This window comes from Juglans microcarpa x Juglans regia, chromosome 1S (genome assembly GCF_004785595.1).
Source record: "Juglans microcarpa x Juglans regia isolate MS1-56 chromosome 1S, Jm3101_v1.0, whole genome shotgun sequence".
Classification (NCBI taxonomy): Eukaryota; Viridiplantae; Streptophyta; class Magnoliopsida; order Fagales; family Juglandaceae; genus Juglans; species Juglans microcarpa x Juglans regia.
Window position 1 is genome coordinate 12,965,590 of NC_054595.1, and position 21,361 is coordinate 12,986,950.

General features: G+C 36.9%; 1 long non-coding RNA gene across 1 annotated transcript in view; it reads left to right on the top strand.

Moving 5' to 3' along the window:
• The window catches only part of LOC121245808, a 32,873-nt gene extending 12,075 nt beyond the window's left edge, over positions 1-20,798 (top strand). Inside the window, exons 2-3 of the long non-coding RNA XR_005937002.1 lie at positions 16,410-16,416; positions 20,788-20,798. This is a non-coding gene — a long non-coding RNA (uncharacterized LOC121245808). The remainder of the gene's footprint in view (positions 1-16,409; positions 16,417-20,787) is intronic.
• Positions 20,799-21,361: the final 563 nt, after the last annotated feature.

Sequence of the window (21,361 nt, forward strand, 5' to 3'; positions counted from 1 at the left end):
ACATTTTTGGGAAGGCCTTGTATTTTGGCTAAGGGCTAATTCGAAAAGTTACATTTTAGGAACTACGGTTTCAAGAGGTTACAATAGCGTTACTGTAGTAGCGACATTGTTCATCCAGGGGCATTTTGGGTAAAAGGGGCTTTATTTTGGCTAGGGTTTTAATTAGGTTATAGTTTAAATACTCTTTGTTGCCTCATGTTAAGGAGTTTATGAAATTTGATGAATTTATTCATTGTGAGTTGAGTTTATCTCCTTTAGTTCTTGATTGAAATTTTGAAATTATCAAAGGTAAATCACAACCTTTGGGGCGTTCCTCTTTGTAATCTGGGTTCTTGAGACGGGTTCTTCAACGGGTCTTGATTTTAATATACTCTAGGTTCTTGAAATGAGTTCTCAACGGGTCTAGGTTCTCCATCCATTGACTTGATTTTGGCTTTCTTGGGTGAATTTTCAAATTGATTGAGGGTTCAAGGGATTCCATTCCTACGGGTTCATATCATTTGGTATTCAGAGCAAGGTTTCCAATTAGGTCTGATTCTATCTTTTAATTCTTACATCTTTAAATTTAATTCTTGGGTTTCATCGTTCTTGGGTTGCCAAAAAAAAAAAAAAAAAAAGAGGAAACAAAAAGTAGGCTGCTGAAATTCTTAGTTTTTGGTTTGGCTGAAATTTGCATCACCTAGGGTTTCAAAATTCTAGGGTTTCTTGCATCTCTAAGTTTGTCAATTGCTTGTTTCTTGTTTCATTTTATTCCTTCCTTGTTTCTTGAACGTATTGCTGGTTGGGATAATACAAGATTGTATTTTCTTGATTTAGTTCAACTAGTTCTTAAAGAACTTGAGCGAGAAAACTGTTGTGGTAAAATGCAAGAGAGTGTGAGACTACTATCGGGAAAAAGCCAATTAAGAGTGAAACATGAGTGGAGTGCCATTATTCGAGAGTGTAAACACGTAATGGAGTGTGCGAGGTTTTCCACTAACATACTTTTTGTATAGCACATTATGATGTCTCATAGGTGCAACTCATCACCAAATGGGATGATAGATAACTCATCCCTTATATTGCAAGCCATGAAACAATAATTTGAGCGGTTAAACTTGGTGTTGGGTGAAGTGAGGGAGATGATGGATTATCACGAAATGGTAATTAGAAATCTACAGGGCAGAAGAGATAGGAGGTGACGTGAGTCTAGTGTTGAAAATGAGTATGAGAATGAAGAGTATGGTGATTCTCTTGTTGCCAGGCTTGCACTCAATACACAAATTAAGATAGATGATACAGAGCAGCAGAACGAGAACAATTTTATTACTAGATGCCTCATCAACAACAAGATATGTAGTATGATCTTTAATTTGAAGAGTTGTATTAATTTGGCTAGCACTACTTTAGTGGAGAAATTGAATTTACCTATCTTGAAACACCCTAGACCATACAAGTTATAGTGGTTGAGTGATTGTGGAGAGATTAGGGTAAATAAGCAAGTGCTAGTTTCTTTTTCAATTGGGAAATACCTAGATATGGTGCTTTGTGATGTAGTTCCTATGCATGCTGGCCATATTTTGTTGGGGAAGCCGTGGCAGTTTGATAGGAAGGTGATCCAAGATAGGTTAAGGAATATGTACAGTTTTGAAAAGGATGGAAAAACAATCAAACTTGCTCCTTTAACTCCAACACAGGTCCATGGGAGCCAACTGAAACTGAATAGTGAGATTGAGCTAAAAAGCAAGAGGGAAGGTGAGATTGAGAATAAAAGAAATAGTGAGGTCAAAAAGGAGAGAGAGAGAGAAAAAAGATGAGGGTGAAGCTGAAACCTCAAGAAAAAGAGAGGATGAGTTGAAAAACAATTGTGAGACCAAGAGTTCAAAGAAACAGGAGAGTGAAAAGAAAAAAAAGAGTGAAAAGGAAAAAGAGAGTGAGAGGAAAAAAGAGAATGAGGCCGAAATATCAAGAGAAAGAGAGAGTGAAAAAGAAAATAGAGAGGTGGTTGAGAGTCAAGAAAAAAGAGTGGAGCCACAAGAGGGAAAAGAAAGAGAGATTACAGAGAGAAATAGAAAGACAAAAGTGAGTTTTTATGCTAAGACAAGCTTTTATACTAACGAATTTAACGACTCTTTGCCTAGTGTTATTGTTTATTTGTTGCAGGGATATGAGGTCATGATTCCTAGCGGTGTGTTTAATGGATTGCCATCTATTAGGGAGATAGAGCACTACATTGATTTTGTGTTAAGTGCGACAATTCCTACCCGACCTTTCTTTGGAGAACATGAGTCCTTGACACACTTGAAGTGACAATGTAAGTTGTTGACTTGAATACATGTTAAGTGGGAAGACTGTATTGAGACTTGTCCTCATGTAATAAAAAACACACATGGTGAGGAAAATTTTGTGGTTAATGCATTAGCAAGAAGGTATGCCCTTATCATAATTTTAGATGCAAAGTTATTGAGACTTGAATATGATAAGGAATTGCATGCTAATGTCGATGACTTTGCTAGTGTGTATGGAGCATGTGAGAAAGCATCGTTTGGTAAGTTCTATAAACTAGATTGTACTTGTTTAGAGAGAATAGACTTTGTGTGCCTACTAGTTTTATGCGTAAGTTGCTTGTATGTGATAGACATGACAGTTTGTTGGGTAACTTTGGTGTAAGGAATACTTTTGATGTGTTAAATGAACGTTTATGGGAGTATCATTAGCCATTCATTGACGTGTTGCATGAACGTTTGTAGAAGTATCATTTGTAATTCATTAACGTGTTTCTTGAACGTTTGTGGGAGTATCATTTGCCATTCATTGAATTGTTACATGGGCGTTTGCGGGAGTATCATTTGCCCTTACTAGAGTGTGCATATAATAAAACCTTGCATACTACTATTTCTTATTCTCTGTTTGAAATTGTTTATGGTTTTAATCCACTTACTCCTTTAGCTTTGGTGCTTTTGCTTGTTGATGATAGAAGTAACTTGGATAGACCTTTTCAAATTCTTGAGAAAATTAATGAAAATGCATATAAAGTGGATCTTCTAGGTAAGTATCATGTTTCTGCTATTTTCAATGTTACTAACCTTTTTCCCTTTGATGCAGGTGGAGATTCGAGGTTGAATCCTTTTGAGAAGAGGGGGAATGATGGGAACCAAGGTGTGCCCCATCTTAAAGATCCTTTGCAAGTCCCAGATGGGCCAATTACAAGATCAAGAGCTAAGAAGATAAATGAAGCAATGTAAGGTTTGATACGATCCACTTGGGATGAGTCTAGCAAGAGCTGAATGTTCAAGATGGGCTTGAGAGAATGAGATCCAGTGATCATACATGTGATATATGGAAGAGTGCAACATAAATTAGGACCTATTATTATGATTATGTGATTGAAGGCCTTGGACTTGTTTACTTTATTAAAGGGGCTTATTTTATTAGTTATAGGAATTAGTCTAGAATAATTAGGCTTGAGGATGCTTGGCCCACATATGTCTTATTTTGTATGAACTAAGGTTTTTGGGAAGACCTTGTATTTTGGAAAAGGGCTAATTTGGAAAGTTACATTTTAGGAACTAGGGTTTCAAGAGGTTACTGTAGCGTTACTGTAGCCGCGACACTGTTCATCCAGGGTTATTTTGGGTAAAAGAGGCTTTTTTTTGGCTAGGGTTTTAATTAGATTATAGTTTAAATACTCTTTGTTGCCTCATGTTAAGGAGTTTATGAAATTTGATGAATTTATTCATTGTGAGTTGAGTTTATCTGCTCTAGTTCTTGATTGAACTTTTGAACTTATCAAAGGTAAATCACAACCTTTGTGGCGTTCCTCCTTGTAATCTGGGTTCTTGAGACAGGTTCTTCAACGAGTCTAGATTTTAATATAATCTAGGTTCTTGAAACAAGTTCTCAACGGGTCTAGGTTCTCCATCCATTGACTTGATTTTGGTTTTCTTGGTTGAGTTTTCAAATTGATTGTGGGTTCAAGGGATTCCATTCCCCCGGGTTCATATCAATATGAGTGGACACCTATCGGCTCCCCTACGTATCATGGGCTCCCTGCTATTTACTACATCACCTCCCAGCCCACTTGACCCGTGGTGGCTACCCACGGGTTCATATCATTATGTGGCAGTTCACATTTCACCTTCACCACATCCATCTTATAGCACCCACTAGCGTTTGGTGCTACCTCGCTCCAGAGTCCTTTAAACAAACCCATTCAAGGTTCACCGACTGTGCTTCGTCGACCCAGGTGTTACCACTTCCAGTTTATGCACTCCAGAGTGGACAGAGGAGTTCTACTAGGACATTTCCCTGTTGTACCATTTAGGGTCAAGACAAAATGTGCAACCAACTTTTCTCTTGAAAATTATGCACAACCCAAAATGCATGATACATGTACTTGGTACTCTTTTTCTTTCATATGTAACTTGAACATGTAGATGTCATGTACCATGTAATCATGTCATGTTATCAAACAACATATCAAAGCATTTCTCGTTATGGCTTGGAAATATTAGAACATGCAATTTACTTATCACAAAACATGGGCCATGACAATCGGTGCTTAATCATGGCAAAAGAAAATTTCCTCATCATGACAACTATACATGGCCGAAACATTTCAAGCAAGTAGGCATGGCAAACATCACATAAAACCTAATACAAGGCATACCATATATAGATGTCTTTATTCAAGTGACATAACAAACATTGTGAAGATCACATAATACCAACAACAATGCAAAGTTCACACCTCATATACAAACATTATTCGAGAGTAGGTTAAGAGTCAACTTACAAATATCCATAACAAAAATATAAATATCACGATCAAGGAAGCTGAAAATACAATTTAAACTATTAGACTTAGTGACAACACAAAATCCTAATCCGAGTAGGTGTGTGTGTGTGGTGTGTTTAGGGTTTACTCCCTCACAGTTGTGAAGCTTATTCCAAGGTTAGATAGGCTTTCCATGTGCTCGGCCTAGAAGAGGTTGCCTTAGGCTGAATGATGTTCATGTTTCCTAACAAGGCTTGGTCATGGTGTTGCATCACGTGTGAGAAGTGGCATAGATGTGTGTGATCATTACTCGTATGGCTGAAACTCTTTAGAGAATGGAACCCTAGTTTGAACTCAAAATGGTGGTCGTGGTCTCTCTTCCCTTCAAAGGTCCCATACTCACGTGTACATGCTAGTGGTGGTTTGGTCTTCCTCTTGAAGAAAACCCTAGTTCTCCAGTGGTTTAACAATAATCAAACGAAATCCCTAACCACTCCAATCGCCTTCAAGTCTCGGGATGGAGTGTGATATGAACCCGTGGGAATGAAATTCCTTGAACTCACAATCAATTTGAAAACTACCCAAGAAAGTCAAAATCAAGTCAATAGATGGAGAACCTAGACCCGTTGAGAACTCGTTTCAAGAACTTAGGTTGTATTAAAAACTAGACTCATTGAAGAACCTGTCTCAAGAAACCAGATTGCAACGAGGAACGCCACAAAGGTTGTGATTTACCTTTGATAAGTTCAAAAGTTCAATCAAGAACAAGAGGAGATAAACTCAACTCACAATGAATAAATTCATCAAATTTCGTAAACTTCTTAAAATGAGGCTACAAAGAGTATTTAAACCAAAACTTAATTAAAACCCTAACCAAAATAAAGCCATTTCTTCCAAAAATACCCCTGGATGAATAGTGCCACAGCTACAGTACCTCGACTATAGTAACTCGCTACAGTACCTCTTTAAACTCTAGTTCCTAACAAGTAACTTTCCAAATAAGCCATTTGGCCAAAATACAAGGCCTTCCCAAAAATCCTAGTTCATAAGAAATAAGACATATGTGGGCCAAACATTTTCAAGTCCACTGATTCTAAACTAATAAAATAAATATTTTAACAAATTAAAAGCCTTCAATAACAATAGGCCCAAACAATAACTCTAAGTCTTGTCTTCCACTGCTTGTATCAAGTAGATCAAAACTGGTTCTTCTTCTTTTAAGCTTATCTTGACTGTTGGGCTCTTGCTAGCTTCATCCCAGGTGGATTGCACCAATCTTTTGCATTGCTTCCTTGATCTTGTAATTGGCCCATTTGGAACTTGGAAAGGGCCCTTGGCCTCCCCTAGGTAAATCTCATGATGTTTCTTCTAGAACCTTCATGCGTGGATGACAAGTGGCAAGTCCAATGGCTTGTCACTAGGGTAGGCATGCATGCCTCCCTTGGATTTCCTAAAACCCTACTCTCTCTCCCCCTTAACCCACTATTACGTCCAGATTCATGGACTGTGCAGCTCTTCGAGGAGTTAAGGAGGTTGCTTAATTAGGGCAAGGATAAATGAAAGGATAAAAAAAAAAAGCCTTGTTGTTTTGAAAGGGACCCTATTACTTGTACTACAAATGAATTAAGGTTTGAGCCTTTTTGGAATGGTCCCTTGTTTTGGAAAAAATGTTAAACTCTTATTTGGGTTGTTTTGAAAAATGCTATGACATTAAATTTTTTGGGTATGATTAGTTTTATGGTACCATAATGTAATTGCTTTAAACATTGCTTAGTTTTATACGAACCTTAAATTTTTCCGCTGCGATTTATTGCATACTGCTAGTGCAAATAGGTGCATTGCATCCTAATTGTCATGAACGGGGGGTATGTAGCATTGAGTTACATGTCCTGACATTTCTGTCTCTGGCCAATCCCTAGTGGGGGCTAAGGGCGTCGCATTATTGCCCATGTTTTTGTGATAAGTAAATTGCATGTTTTAATGCTTTCAAGCTGTAACAGAAGATGCATCGACATGTTGTTCGATAACATGACATGTTTACATCATACATGGAATCTACATGTTCAAGTTACCTATGAAAGAAAAGAGTCCCAAGTACATGTCACATACATTTTGAGTTGTGCATAGTTTTCAAAAGAAAAGTTTGTTACACGATTTGTCATGACCTCAAATGCTAGGACGAGGGAATATCCTAGTAGAACTTCTTTGTCCACCTTGGAGTGCATAAGATGGATGAGGAACAAGGTAACACCTAACGCTAGTTGGTACCATAAGATGGATGTGGTAAAGGCGAAATGCTAATTATCGTATAATGATAAGAACTTTGACGTAGTGACCACTGATCAAGTGGGCTAGGAAGTGATGCAGTAACTAGCAGGGAGCTCATGATCTGTAGGGCAGCCGTGAGGTGTCCACCTATAAGTTACAAGGACTATAAGGCTATAAGAAATGTGTAAAATGAAAAGAAGAAAAGTGTTTCTCTAAAAAGTCAAGCATGATTTTCTGTCACAAGATCTCTGTAATGTATATGCATAAGTCAAGTTTTTGGGTCAAGTACTTGTCCATGCATACATTCTCATGGTTTTCCTTTATATGTTGATATTTTCTGTTTGTATTTTATGCGTTAACTTGTTGAGATTTTCCGAAATCTCTTCGTGGTAGTTTTCACTTTCATTCCCCCACTCAGAATGGTAGAAGTTGTAATAGGACATCAAGATTCTGGTCAACATGGACGAATTGCCTGACCTCATTGAGGATGAGCTCACACTTGAGGCCCATTACCATTTTTTGATTACTTGTTTAAGGAATACGTCACACCACCTTAAGGAAATACAAGACATTCTAAGTTTGAGGGAGTCTCCACTATAAGAGTCTCCAATATAGAAGACCGGCTGGACTATGTAACTGGCTATATAAGACAAGCTTGGGAGTATACAATGGAAACCAGAGGGTCACTCATAGTTTGGGGATCCATCAATCAGGGCTTCATGTCCCACAAGGAAGGGGCATCTTTTTATGTGTCACTGAGGGTGGTGAACTTGGGATTTTGAGATTTATAGTTTAAAGTCATCTTGTATTCTTTTTGGGAGTTTCAACGACTATGACATTTTGGGATTTATATAGTTTAAACGATACCATGCTTTTGAAATTGCTCAGGATCTAACTTAGATGTATAAAAATTTCTGCTGCAAATTATTGCATACTACTAGAAATACACTAGGTGCATTGCATCTTAACTTTCATGTACAGGGGTATATAGCCTTGAGTTACATGTCCCGATGCTTCAGTCACCGTCCAATCCCAAGTGGGGGCTGGGGGGTGTCACAATGCATCTTTAAACTCCTAGTTTAAGTCGTTTGCTAACTTGCTGAGATTTGTAATAAAATCTCACCTTCGTAGTTCCAACTACCATTCCCCCTGGAGGTTGACCGACTGGCAACAATTGCTTAGACAACGAAGTCACAATGCGGAACTCATAGCCTCCATGCTCCGATTTATTGATAGTATCATGGCATCCTTAACTAAGTTGCATGAGCTACTCGACAGACTAGCTTAATAGATACTTTAGTTTATACTTGTACTCAAGGAGCTTTGTCTTCTATACTCATGATTATAGACCTTTTGGATTTATGCTGTAATCTTGAATGTCTATCACATTCGATTTATGAATTATGTTACAATGTTTTGGGATGTATCTCATTTGGTGCATAGTATTCCTCAAAGAACCAAATAACTCCTAGTTTAAGTCGTTTGCTAACTTGCTGAGATTTATAATAAAATCTCACCTTCGTAGTTCCAACTACCATTCCCCCTGGAGGTTGACCGATTGGCAACAATTGCTTAGACAACGAAGTCATGATGCGTAACTCATAGCCTCCATGCTCCGATTTATTGATAGTATCATGGCATCCTTAACTAAGTTGCATGAGCTACTCGACAAACTAGCCTAGTAGATACTTTTGTTTATACTTGTACTCAAGGGGCTTTGTCTTCTATACTCATGATTATAGACCTTTTGGACTTATGCTGTAATCTTGAATGTCTATCACATTCGATTTATGAATTATGTTACAATGTTTTGGGATGTATCTCATTTGGTGCATAGTATTCCTCAAAGAACCAATTTATCCGCAAGGAATATTTCATATGGCTAGATGTATACAAGGTGCATTGCATCTTTAGCTGTCATGAATGGGGGCAAGTAACCTTTTGTTGCAGGTTCTGATGTTTTAGAGTCCGTCCGATCCCAAGCAGAATTTGGGGGCATCACAGAGTGGTATCAGAGCAATATGTCTCTAGGTTAATAGCACATGTCCCTAGGAATTGCACTAAATTATAGGATTGAAACTTTAGCCTTTATTAGGCTTGAATTTCTTGAGTATAAGAGTTACTACGTGATGCTGATACACGCCGAAGAATGCCATTACAGATATGGAGTCTATTTCGAATGCGGAAAGCCCGGACACTTGATAAGAGATTGTACCAACGCTGCACAAAGTAGTGGAGCTAGTTTCAATGGTTGAACCAAGGCCCCATATCCTAGTGCACATTTATGCTATAACCCCAGGTGATACCAATTCTGATGGATCAGAGACAGAAGAAATTGGCATCATCACTAGTATTTCCTTATTTTTGTGCATGTATTTGATCATGGATTATAGGGTTGGTATTAATAGTAGTATCGCCTTATATTATTATTACTTGCGCGCAAAATAAAGCCATTTTTTCTCAAAATGCCCCTGGATGAACAGTGCCATGGCTACAGTAACGCTATAGTAACCTCTTGAAACCCTAGTTCCTAAAATGTAACTTTTCAAATTATCCATTGGCCAAAATACAAGGCCTTCCCAAAAACCCGTAGTTCATAAGAAATAAGACATATGTGGTCCAAGCATCCTCAAAGCCCAATTATTCTAGAAAAATTCCTATAACTAATAAAATAAGCCCATTTAATAAAATAAACAAGTCCAAGGCCTTCAATCATATAATCATAATAATAGGCCCTAATTTATGTTGCACTCTTCCATAGCTTGTATCACGTGGATGATTACTAGATCTCTTTCTCTCAAGCCCATATTGAATATTCAGCTCTTACTAGACTCGTCCCAAGTAGATTGCACCAATCCTTGCATTGCTTCCTTGATTTTCTTAGCTTTTGATCTTGTAATTGGCCCATCTGGAACTTGCAAAGAATATTGAAGACGGGGCCCACCTTGGTTCCCATGTGGGCACCACGGCGCGAGGGAGAGATGTTACGTAGAGGGTGGGCGGTGGCTTAGGTGCAGTTGGGTTTCACGGTGGTGGTGCTATGGTGCAAGAGACTGTGTGGAGGAGCTTGGTAGGGAGTTCTCGTTCGTTGCTTTGGTGTTGAACTGCTCGGCGACGTGGGTTGTTCACGGTGGTCTTATTCTGGAAGTGAGGCTTGGAGAATACTGCTGAACATAAACTGAGTAGTGAAGCTAGTGCTTCTGTTGGCGGCTACGTAAAAGTGTCTTTTCACCGAAAAATCCAAGCGATGGCAACCCTAGTTTAGAAGATGGAGTCTAACGTGTACGTGTTGTTATGTAGATAGGGACAGTTGTTGTGAGCGTAGAGGGATAGAGATGTGCATGTGGTGGGAAGTTTGCTGTTGTGCTTGTTTCTTGGACACGTGGGGACGTGGGACTGAGTGTTGTGTTGGCCTTGTCATCCTTGATAGAAATTTACTTAGAAGGTGCAGCTTGATTTACATCCATGGGTCTAAATATATAAAAGGCAGTGGTTTAAGAAATTTTATCTCAAAGGGGACTCTAAAATTGTAACTCTAGTGTGCTTAAAAAAACAATTGGACACGTTAATGGGCTTGGACTCGATAAATAATTTAGGCCATAAATGACCAAAATAAGTCTCTCATCCAACAATATCTTTGACGTTTAGGAAAATTTTATTAGGCCAAATTCTAATTATTTTGGCCCTGCCTTGGTCCATGATTTATTATTTGGACCTTTGTCCAATCATTGAGCCTAATCAAAAATTCATACTCTGCCAAAAAAAAATTTTGACCCCATAAGTTGCTCTGAAATTACTCGTTAAAACTCAAATGGGCTTTTCATATATAAGCCCAAAAATATTTAACAAACTTGGGCTGGGCCCAATTATTACAATTAAGGCCCATGAAATTGGGCCAAGTTTGCAAGGATTGTGGAGGAAGTTTTTCCCTATGCATGGCTGACCAAACTCATCACAAAATAGCCCCTAAGTTGTACTTGATTTGAAGGTCAAAGCCAATTCACTCACCAAGTCTCACACTGCAGCTCTAGGTAGCAATAACATGGTTGGTTTTGCCCATTGTTTTGGGCTGACATAGCCATCACTCAAGGTCATTCTTATCCCTTTCATCACCCCTCGGCTGTGTAAGAAGGCTTCCAATCTATTTCCCTTTCATTTCATCCATTTCCAACACTTTTCTTGGAGAGAAACCTAAAGCTTCTCTCGGTTAGTTTTCCTAAGTCACTTTAAACACCCTTTTGAAGCTTTTATAAGTATTATCTCATGAATTTCGCTTCACAAAAGTTGTGACGGCCCCAGATTCTGCTTGGGATCAGATGGACATTTGAAGCGTCAAGACTAGGGGTGTAATCCGATTGGTCCGATCCGGTCCGACAATGGACCGAAAATATTCGGTCCAATGCCGGACCGGACCGGACCGAATACCCATAGGGATCGGACCCCGGTCCAATCGATCCGGCCAAATTTTTTTATTTTTTTTAAATCAATTAATAAAAAATTTTAATTGAAAATACTAAATTAAATTAAGTGATTTATTAAGGTGGATTATGTAACAAACTCAATAAAAAAATATTTTATTTGGTCAATGATAATAAATTAGATGAAAATTACATTATTAATTTATATAATTACTATATAATTAACTAATTGATATTATATATTAGTTAAATCATAGAATATTAACAAGTGTTAATAACATATTTAAAATTTTATATTGTTAATTGTATAATTATTATATAAATAATATATATAATATTTTTTTTATTTGGTCGGTCCGGTCCGGTCCGGTCTGGTCCAAGAAATCTCCACCCCGGGACCGGACTGAAGATCAAAATTTTCCTATTTATTGGACCGGACCGGACCATGCATTTTTTCGGTCCGGTCCGATCTGGATTGAACCGGTTGGTTTCTCGGTCTGGACCGACTGGATTACACCCCTAGTCAAGACGTGCAACACAAGGTTACCTTCTTCATTTCATGACAGATAAAGATGCAACGTTCCTAACATGCATCTAACAGTATATAATATTTGCATCGGATAATTTTTTTCTTTGAGCAACACTATGCATTGAGTAATGCTACTCATCATCCCAACTTCCATCATCCTATGATGTGTCATTAGGTGATTGAAAATTATTTATTACATTTTACTTGTGAACCTATCATCTAATGCCATATCATGAGATGATGAGATGATGATAGGAGTTGGGATGATGAATATATTTTTTCCTATGCATCAAATTAATAATATCCCAATTACTTAAAACATGATCCATACATATGGAAAGGATAAACATCCTTGATTACAGTACAAGTCTTAGAAGATTTTAATTTCAAAACATGGGAGACTGAACTCCATAATTACAACATCAGAATAATAACTACTGGGCTAGTTCGTCGAGTAACTCTCGTAACTTGGCCAACGATGTCATAATACTGTCTGAAACTTTAACTAAGGAAACCACAAGTTTCGCGTCGCGTCGGTGTCATCTAATCAACCTCCTCCAATTGGCTAGGCTCTGCTCCCTCTCCTCCACTTGAGACATCTTCAACCATTTGGGGAGAATGGTAGTTGAGACTATCATAGTGAGATTTGAATACAAATCTCAGTAAGTTAACAGAGAACTTCCACATACGTTAATGATGCATGCATGACAGTAAATGCATGATTGCATAATTAAAATCATAACCAAGCATAAAATAACTTGACGTGTAACATGGCATAAACTAACATGACTTGAATCTTGACCTGAATAACATGAACGTGAACTTGAAGCATGACTGAACATGAACTTGAACATAGCATGAACATGAGCTTGAAACATGGCATGAACTTGAACATAGCATGAACGTGAACTTGAAACATATCATGAACGTGAACTTGAAACATATCATGAACGTGAACTTGAAACATATCATGAACGTGAACTTGAAATATAGCATGAACGTGAACTTGAATGTAGCATGAACTCGAACTTGTCTCATGGAGTTACCACGATGTTATTGTCTTATGGGATTACCATGATGATATTATTGTCTCACGGGGTTACCACAATGTTCTTATCTCATGGGGTTACCATAATCACATTCTTGTCTCGTGGGATTACCATAATGATATTCTTATCTCATGGGGTTACCATGATGTTCTTGTCTCATGGGGTTACCATAATGACATTCTTGTCTCATGGGGTTACCATAATGATATTCTTGTCTATCAAACGTGATAATTAAAAGTGACAATGTGGGTGCTACATGAGTCCCCTTGAACCATGTGTTCATGCCGATTACCGCATCGAAACACCGGTATCTGCACCAGATGTGAGTGCATTAACATATGTGCCACACTTGTTGTGGACACACGTTTTGTATGTGCCACACTTGCTGCGGTCACACGTTTTGTCTGTGCCACACTTGCTGTAGACACATGTATTGTATGTGCCACAATTGCTGTGGACACATGTATTGTACATATCCCGTATCAATTATCTGCACCCGCATGAGTATGCATAATGTGAAATGAAATATGGCTTCATCGGCATTAGTGCCTGGTGCGCTCCGGTGACCTACATAGGCCCCCATTCGTAACTTGTTGACTATACTTTGGCAACCCAGAGAATTTCCCACTAATTTAGACACTCAAGTGTGAACAAAGTAGTTCTACTAGGATATTACCCCATTCTAGCACTTAGGGTCGTGATAGATGTAAATAGATGTGACATAACTTGAAAGGTTGTTCCCAAGATACACAAATTGTACTTGAGACAAAACGTGACATGAAACAAAACTACAAAAGCCCTGATGTAACGTAACATGACATAAACGTGAGGCGAAAGACATGAAGTACAATGAGATAGAAACAATTTTGTAGCATGTAACATACAACATTTCGTAACATGTAACATACAATATTTCATAGCATGGCAAACATATAATAGACAACATTTCGTAACATGGCATAACATGTAACGTACAATATTTCATAACATGGCATAACATGTAACATACAACATTTTGTAATATGATATACTTGTAACAAATAGAAATACGTTATAGAATAAATTGTGTAACAGATAATCATGAAGTGACATGACATGGTATGACATATATGATAACATGCATACATAGACTATAGTTCCATTTCCCGTCACACATACGCAGTAATCTGATAGTAAGTTAAAAACTAACTTACAGTGATCGTCGCATTTTACGAGGTAAAACACGAAATACAAGAAACTGTAAGTAGGAGTTCTAAATGTTAGAAACTTAATCATTAACAAATAGAAACATGAAAAAAAAACGCTAATTTAGTGTAAGCTTATCATTTTACCCTTTACACGGTGGAAAATGACCATTTTACCCCTGAATTAAGGATTTCACATCCTAATTCCAAAAATCACCAAAATTTATATTTTTCATGTAAATTTTATCCTAAACTCAAATATCAATTTAGAAAAATTTAAAACCAAACAGAACTATGAGAAACACTATAGGGCCGAAACTATTAAAGGCCATTTCATTTCTCTTTTATTTTTGTTGCAATTTATCCAACTCTAAAACTCATGATCAAATTGAAATATTGCAACAAAGATCCTCATATTCTGAGTTTAAAAGCATGCTTAAAACATCCAACAAGATTATACTTCACAAAATTACAAAACTCCATGATAAAAAGATCCAAACTTTTTAACTAAAATACAACTCTTGGATCTCAAGGTTTGACCTATTTCAAAGCATTTTCAAAAACTCCAAAAATCTAAAACTTTATTCTAACATGCTTTGAATCAACACATAAAATTCATCAAAAATCACAAAACATCATTTGAAGCACTCGGCTCCATACTTAGCCAAAAACATAATTTCTTTCCTAACTAGTTTGGATCAAACACTTGTGATCTAAGGAATTTATGGTGAGATCTTCAAACCAAAACATCTCATGGTCTAACAAAGTGTCCTAAAGTAGATCCAAACATTAAACTTAAAATCACATGACTAAAATAACTCAAAATATGGATATAACTAAAGACATCAAACTTTTGACCCAACCGTATGAGCTTTTGCATAACAATTGACATTTTTGAAACCAATGTCAAAAAGCTGCCAACTAATATCCTAACATGTAGATAAAAGGCTTAGGATCATCAAATAAAAATATCAAAGCCTTTGGAGTAAGATTAAACTACAAAACACTCAAACTCTGTTAAAACCGAAATTATTTTTCCTATTCTAGTTTCTAAGCTTCTAGATCTGAGAAAATATTTTATCAAAAGTTTTAATCATGCAACTAATTTCTAACAAACATTCATATATACATGTTAAACAACATTCCATAAAAATTTCAGACCAAGACTTGTCCATTAGCATGGTCAAAAACTCCAAAACACAACACACTGTCCAGATTGTCGCCCAGATTGACCTTTACACGGTTAAAACGACTTTTGACTGACAAACAAACATGAAATCAAACAATCAAGATATCTACGAAAACTAGACTCAAATCAGAATAATTTCATGAAGGAATCATTGTGAGATGAAACTTACAAGGGTTTGAAAAATGGCACGCAAAATGCCACATAAATATGCCTTACGGAGCTCCTAAGGGTTTCTTTGCAAGAATGTGAGTGGAAAGTGGAGAAGTGAATGTGGAAATGGCTTGGATGCCTCTTACACAATATGAAGAGTAAAGGTATGGCCTTGTATGACACCTTTAGGTAAGGTGGCTATGTTACAAAAAGACAAGAATAGTGAGTGGTTTTCAGCCAAAGAAATGTCTAAGAGTAGGGTGGTGGTGAGGTGGCATTTGGCTTCACATCAAGCTTGGCTTTGGAGCATGCTTTGGGCAGTGGGTGGTTTGCCATGGGGGAGGGAAAAATTTCTCAAGAAGCTTTGCCTAGTGGCCAAAATTCATGGGCCTTAAACGAATGGGCCTCATTGGGGGTAGGACTATTCATCGGATTTTTCCCCGACCCGGTCTGGAACCTGGATAACCGGATTCATTCGGGTTTTAGTTATCGATACCAGCCCAAATTTAATTCAGACCGGTACCCGCACGACTAAACCCGGATTTACCTGAGCCGGGTACCGGGTTTAAAACCTGGAACTCGGGTCTTTAAAAAAAATTTCGGATGATAAAAAAGATGCCGTTTTGATAAACAAAAACGACGTCATTTTGGTGATAACGTTAAAAAAAAAAAAACCCTATCTCAATTTCTCCTCTAAGTCTGGACTTCATCACTTCATCTCCCAGTCTCCTAGATTTTCCCTTGCACCGCACCTATCAACCTCTCTCTCTGTCATCTCCTCTGCGCCTCTCTCTCTCTCTCTTTCTCTCTCTCTCGCTCAAGTTCCACTCAGGCACAACAGCACTGCAGCACAGCAATACCGAAAGGCTTAGGGTCTGTAACCGTGTAACGTCATCCAAAACCGCATGTAAGACTTTCTTGAATTCTTCTGTCAATTGCTTCTGTTTTGGTTAATTATGCTCAGGGGAATTTTCGATTCTTGGCTGAAATAGCTTGATTTTATTCAAGATTTCTGGGTTTGGCTCTACTTGTTTGGTTCTGCCTGATCTGGTTTTGGGTTGAAAATTGTTTGAGTATCTTTTGCTGTCGAATGGATGAGGCCATCTTACATCTTGTTATAGTACTTAATGTTTCCGTTTCTATTCACTAAGAAAAGCCGAAGGACTAATGAGTAATGCCCTTTGTTGTTCTTTACTTTAGCCTCCATTTTTTTTCTTTTCCTGGATATTATGTTCCCCACTTGCATTAGTGACAAATCAACTAGTGTTAGGAAATTCAGTGCATCAAGTTGCTATCAAAACACACTGAAACAAACTTGAAAAAGTTTTCATTTATGTAATTATTCAGTTTTTTTTTTTTTGGTTTTTATCTTTTATAAGATGTTTTTTTTATAAGTACACTTCGTTGGAAAGAGGTCTGGTGGAATGTCTCATTTTGAATTACCATGACTTTGCACAATTTAGGATATAAAATGGTCCTATAATATTTATAACTGAATTTTTTAGATAATATTAAATAATAAATAATATAGAACTTACTTCCATTTCTGTCTTTCTCCCCTTCTACATCTTACACTAGTTTGACTAGAAATTCTAGAATATATGAATCCAATAATAAATTCTAGCCTCATGTGCCCTATAAGCCCAACAAACTTTCCACTAGGGTTAAAATAAAGAATAAATGTACTGTCTTATTAAGAAAATATTCTCTTTTGGTCTCTGTATAAGTACAAAAGTAATATTGATAGCCTAAATGGTAAGTAGGAAGAGTAATCACTAATCATGTCTTAGATAATATTAGTCCAAAACAAGTGTTTTGTCTTTTAACTAGAAAATTCTGAATTTCTGCTTGCATTACACAGCTTGTTCGAATTTCATACTTAGTTATGTTTTTTTAGCTCTATTGAGACTAGAATTCATTATGTTGAGTGTTAATCGTTAGAATCCAGATTATATTGAACAATTTTGTGTTGTTGAACAATTCATATTATATTGGCAATTATTAGTGTTTGCTTATTTATTATATTGTGGTTGGTGGTCTTTATTACTCCATAACATATGGAAGAAGATTCTGTGGTGGTCTTTATTTATGTCGTATTGCAGTGAACATTGTAGCCTTGGCATTGGCAAACCTGATTGGTGGACTTTTTGTCATTGGTCATAATGTAAGTACGTATCTATTCATGCAAAATCCTGGTTTCACCATATAATTGTTTCATGAACATTTTTTTTCTTAGTACTTCAACATAGGTATGCCATGAAATGTCATGAGATTATTCTTCTTGTTTCTTTGCCCAAGAAAACTTCTATTTCAATTTGATTAATTTTCACCAAGGGTAATAAACAAAAAATCCTACCTTTTTCAGTTTTTTTGTTCCATTTTCTTAATTGGTAGTTCAAATAATATGATGTGTTATGGAAGTTGTTTCTGGTTAATTAACTTTAAGCTCATTGATTTGGAACTTGCACTATAGCTTCTAGTTTGTACATGTTGTAACAAATGCTCATTGCCCATATGGCATGCAACTACATCAAATACTAGTTTCTGATTTAGCCAAGAGAGCTTGTCAAAACCACTATCCTGTGATTGTTAGAAGAAGAGCTAATTGCTGGAAAAATTTCTTATTTTTTGCAAACAATTTATTGTGTATTAGAGTTTGATTAAAGCAATGTATATGTTTTGTAATATTCTTAGCAAATTAGTTCAAACAATGTAATATGTAGTTGATTGCATCTTGTATGTCGCATGCATTTTACATGATGAATATTGATTTTTTTATTTTTACATGCATTTAGTTAAAAAGTTAATTAATTGTTTATAGGCTTATGTTATATTATAGGCTTATGTTGTATTGAGAATATGATTTGAAATTCTAAATGGAGACAAAAAATATTTGAAGTCCAATTACTAATAAAAAAATCTTTTGTAAAAAAAAAAAAAAAAAAATCCCGGTTCAACCCCGACCCGGAACCCGGGTTTTGAAAAACCCGGATTCACCCGGGTTCCAACTCGGGTTTGACCCAGACCAACCCGGTCCAGGTTCTGGCCCGGGTTTGAAACCCGGGTCCCGGTCCGAGTAGACACGGGTTCCCAGGGATGAACAGTCCTAATTGGGGGTTTAGATCGGGTTTGGTTAGGGTTTGAGATGCTATCAAGCCCATATCCAATTTTTCTTGACCCAATCAAATTTTTGAGGTTTAAAAGGGTGGATAATGATTTCATAACATGAATTTGAGGAATTATAGCATGTGGAAGTGATTTAATCAAGTGATTAAACACAATACTAGAAATCGGATCAATTAGGGTTTGGCTTAGGTGGCTTGATCTCACACCTTGATTTCCTTCATAATCCATCTCATGGTTCCTCTTGGTGACAAGTGTCCAATATTATTCACCAAATGTGGCTAGATCTTGCCAAGTGTACAAATAAAACTTCTCTAACCTAATTTGAACCTTCGAAACTGTGATTCTGAAAACACTGTGCTAGGTTCTACTATTGAGATTACTATTCATTCCGGGAAAGTGTGGAATAAACTTTGTCCTTAAAAATCCTAAATATACATACTAAACTAACCATGAAATTCATTTATCGAAATTCACCCTGTAATGCCTCGAAATAATCAAAACGCTTTTTCTAACAAGCGTTTCGTTTGAAAATTGAAAATGAGATTATTGCGCCATAAAAGCCTTAATAACCAACTGAGTTTAATGGAAAAGACTATATCGCATTCTGACACTTCTAACTATCTCAAATAAATAAAATCGTGCTTCTGACACCATAGTGAGTGGCAACACTAACTATGTGGACAAACTAAAACCTACGTGATTGGTTAATTCGTGAAAGGTTATGGAGTTTTCACGAGGTTCCTAAAGCCTAAAGAAATTTCACTATTGAATTTCTAGCGAGCTATTACAAGAATTGTTCCTCTTTGAGTATTGTTTCTGTGGATATCTTTTGTGTTGATTTTGATGGCCATTTGATCAGTAACAAGTTGTTTTGAGCTCAGAAAGGTCATCCCGAGCAGAAAATTGGACAATGCTTGTTATTTAGGTGTTTTTGTTCAAGCTACTAGAAAGATCTTGGTTTGATTTTTTTATGGAGTATATTTAACATGTTTTATATGAAAGTTTGATAAGAATTCCTTGCATGTTATAAGCTTTTGATGAAAGTTTTTCTTAGATATAAAAAGTTGGAAACTGGAAGGATTACAACAGTTTCTGTTTTGTGAAAGCTTGGATCTTTTGTGGTTAAATCATGCTCCAATGGCTTTGATATTTTTATATGATTTTAGTTAAAGTTTGGAACCTTTTGTTAAAAAGTTTTGTGTTCTTATGAAGTGAATTTTGTTGGTTGATTTAGTATGCTTTTTAAGCGTAGGATGTGATGATCTATGTTTAAATATTTTGGTTATAAGTTATGAGGTTGGATAGAATTGCAACAAAAAAATCTAAGTCTTCTTGCCTATGATTTTTTCTACCTTAGTGTATTTGTCATGGTTGTGATTTATTGTAAATTTTTTTAATTAGATATTTGGATTTAGAACAAAATTTACATGAGGAATTGTGATAACCTGGAACTAGTTAGGTTTCATCCGTATTATTTTTTGTTGCCTTAATATTATCTTAGGGCCATGAAAATATGTCTAGATTGATAGGAGCCTTGGACCTATAGTTTAGCATCTAAAGCCCAAGAGAAAGGGCCACTCAAGCCCTTGCATTTTCGGCCAACTAAGTGGGCTTGAGCCCAAAAGCCCTAGAAAAGCCATAGGTCACACCCAAGCCATGTGGATTGTGCCACTTGTGGTGCATGCGTAGTCCATGAATCTGAAAGTGATAGTGGACTAAGGGGGAGAGAAGCTTAGGGTTTGGGAATCCAAAGGGCTTGCATGCCTATCCTAGTGACAAGCCTTTGATCTTACCACATGTCACTCATGCATGAAAGCTTCTAGAAGGGAATCATGAGGATTCACTTAAGGGAGAGCAAGAGCCACTTGGCCAACATGCCCCACACTCACCAAGAACCCTTTCACTCGCCACTTGTGATGGGCACCAACATGGACCTAGTCTTGAAGATCTTTTGCAAGTTCCAGATAGGCCAATTACAAGGTCAAGAGCCAAGAAGATCAAGGAGGCAATGCAAGAATTGATGCAATCCACTTGAGACGAGTTTAGTAAGAGCCCAACATTTAAGATGGACTTGAAAGATGAAGATCTAGTTTTGATTTATTTGATAAGCTATGGAAGAGGGCAACAACATGACTTAACAGCTTTGGGTACTTGAAGACTTTCAACTTGTTTAATTCATTTAAATGACTTATTTTATTAGTTTAGAATAATTGGGTTCATTATGGGAAAGACTTAAGGGGGGCCTATGCAAGGGCATGTTGGGAAAGTTATTATTTTATTGAACTAGGGTTTCAATAAGTTATTGTAGCAAGTACTGTAGCCACACTATAGACGCGATACTATTCACTCAAGGGGCAGTTTTGGAAGATGGAGATTTATTTTGGCTAGGGTTGTTTAGCTTTAAATATTCTTTGTAGCCTCATGTTAAGAAGTTTATGAAATTTGAAGAATTTATTCATTGTGAGTTGAGTTTATCTCCTCTTGCTCTTGAATGAACTTTTGAACTCAGTTAGAGTCACCTGTCCAATAGTAACCCCTCCCCAATTTTATTAATAACCCTCACTTGTGGCGGAGGAAAACCATGGTTACAAATTAAGCATCTGGGGTACAAACTAAACCTAGTATGCCAAAAGAAAACCAAACCAGAAGAAATAAAAACAAGAACAACAAAACCTCAAGCAAAAGACAAAAT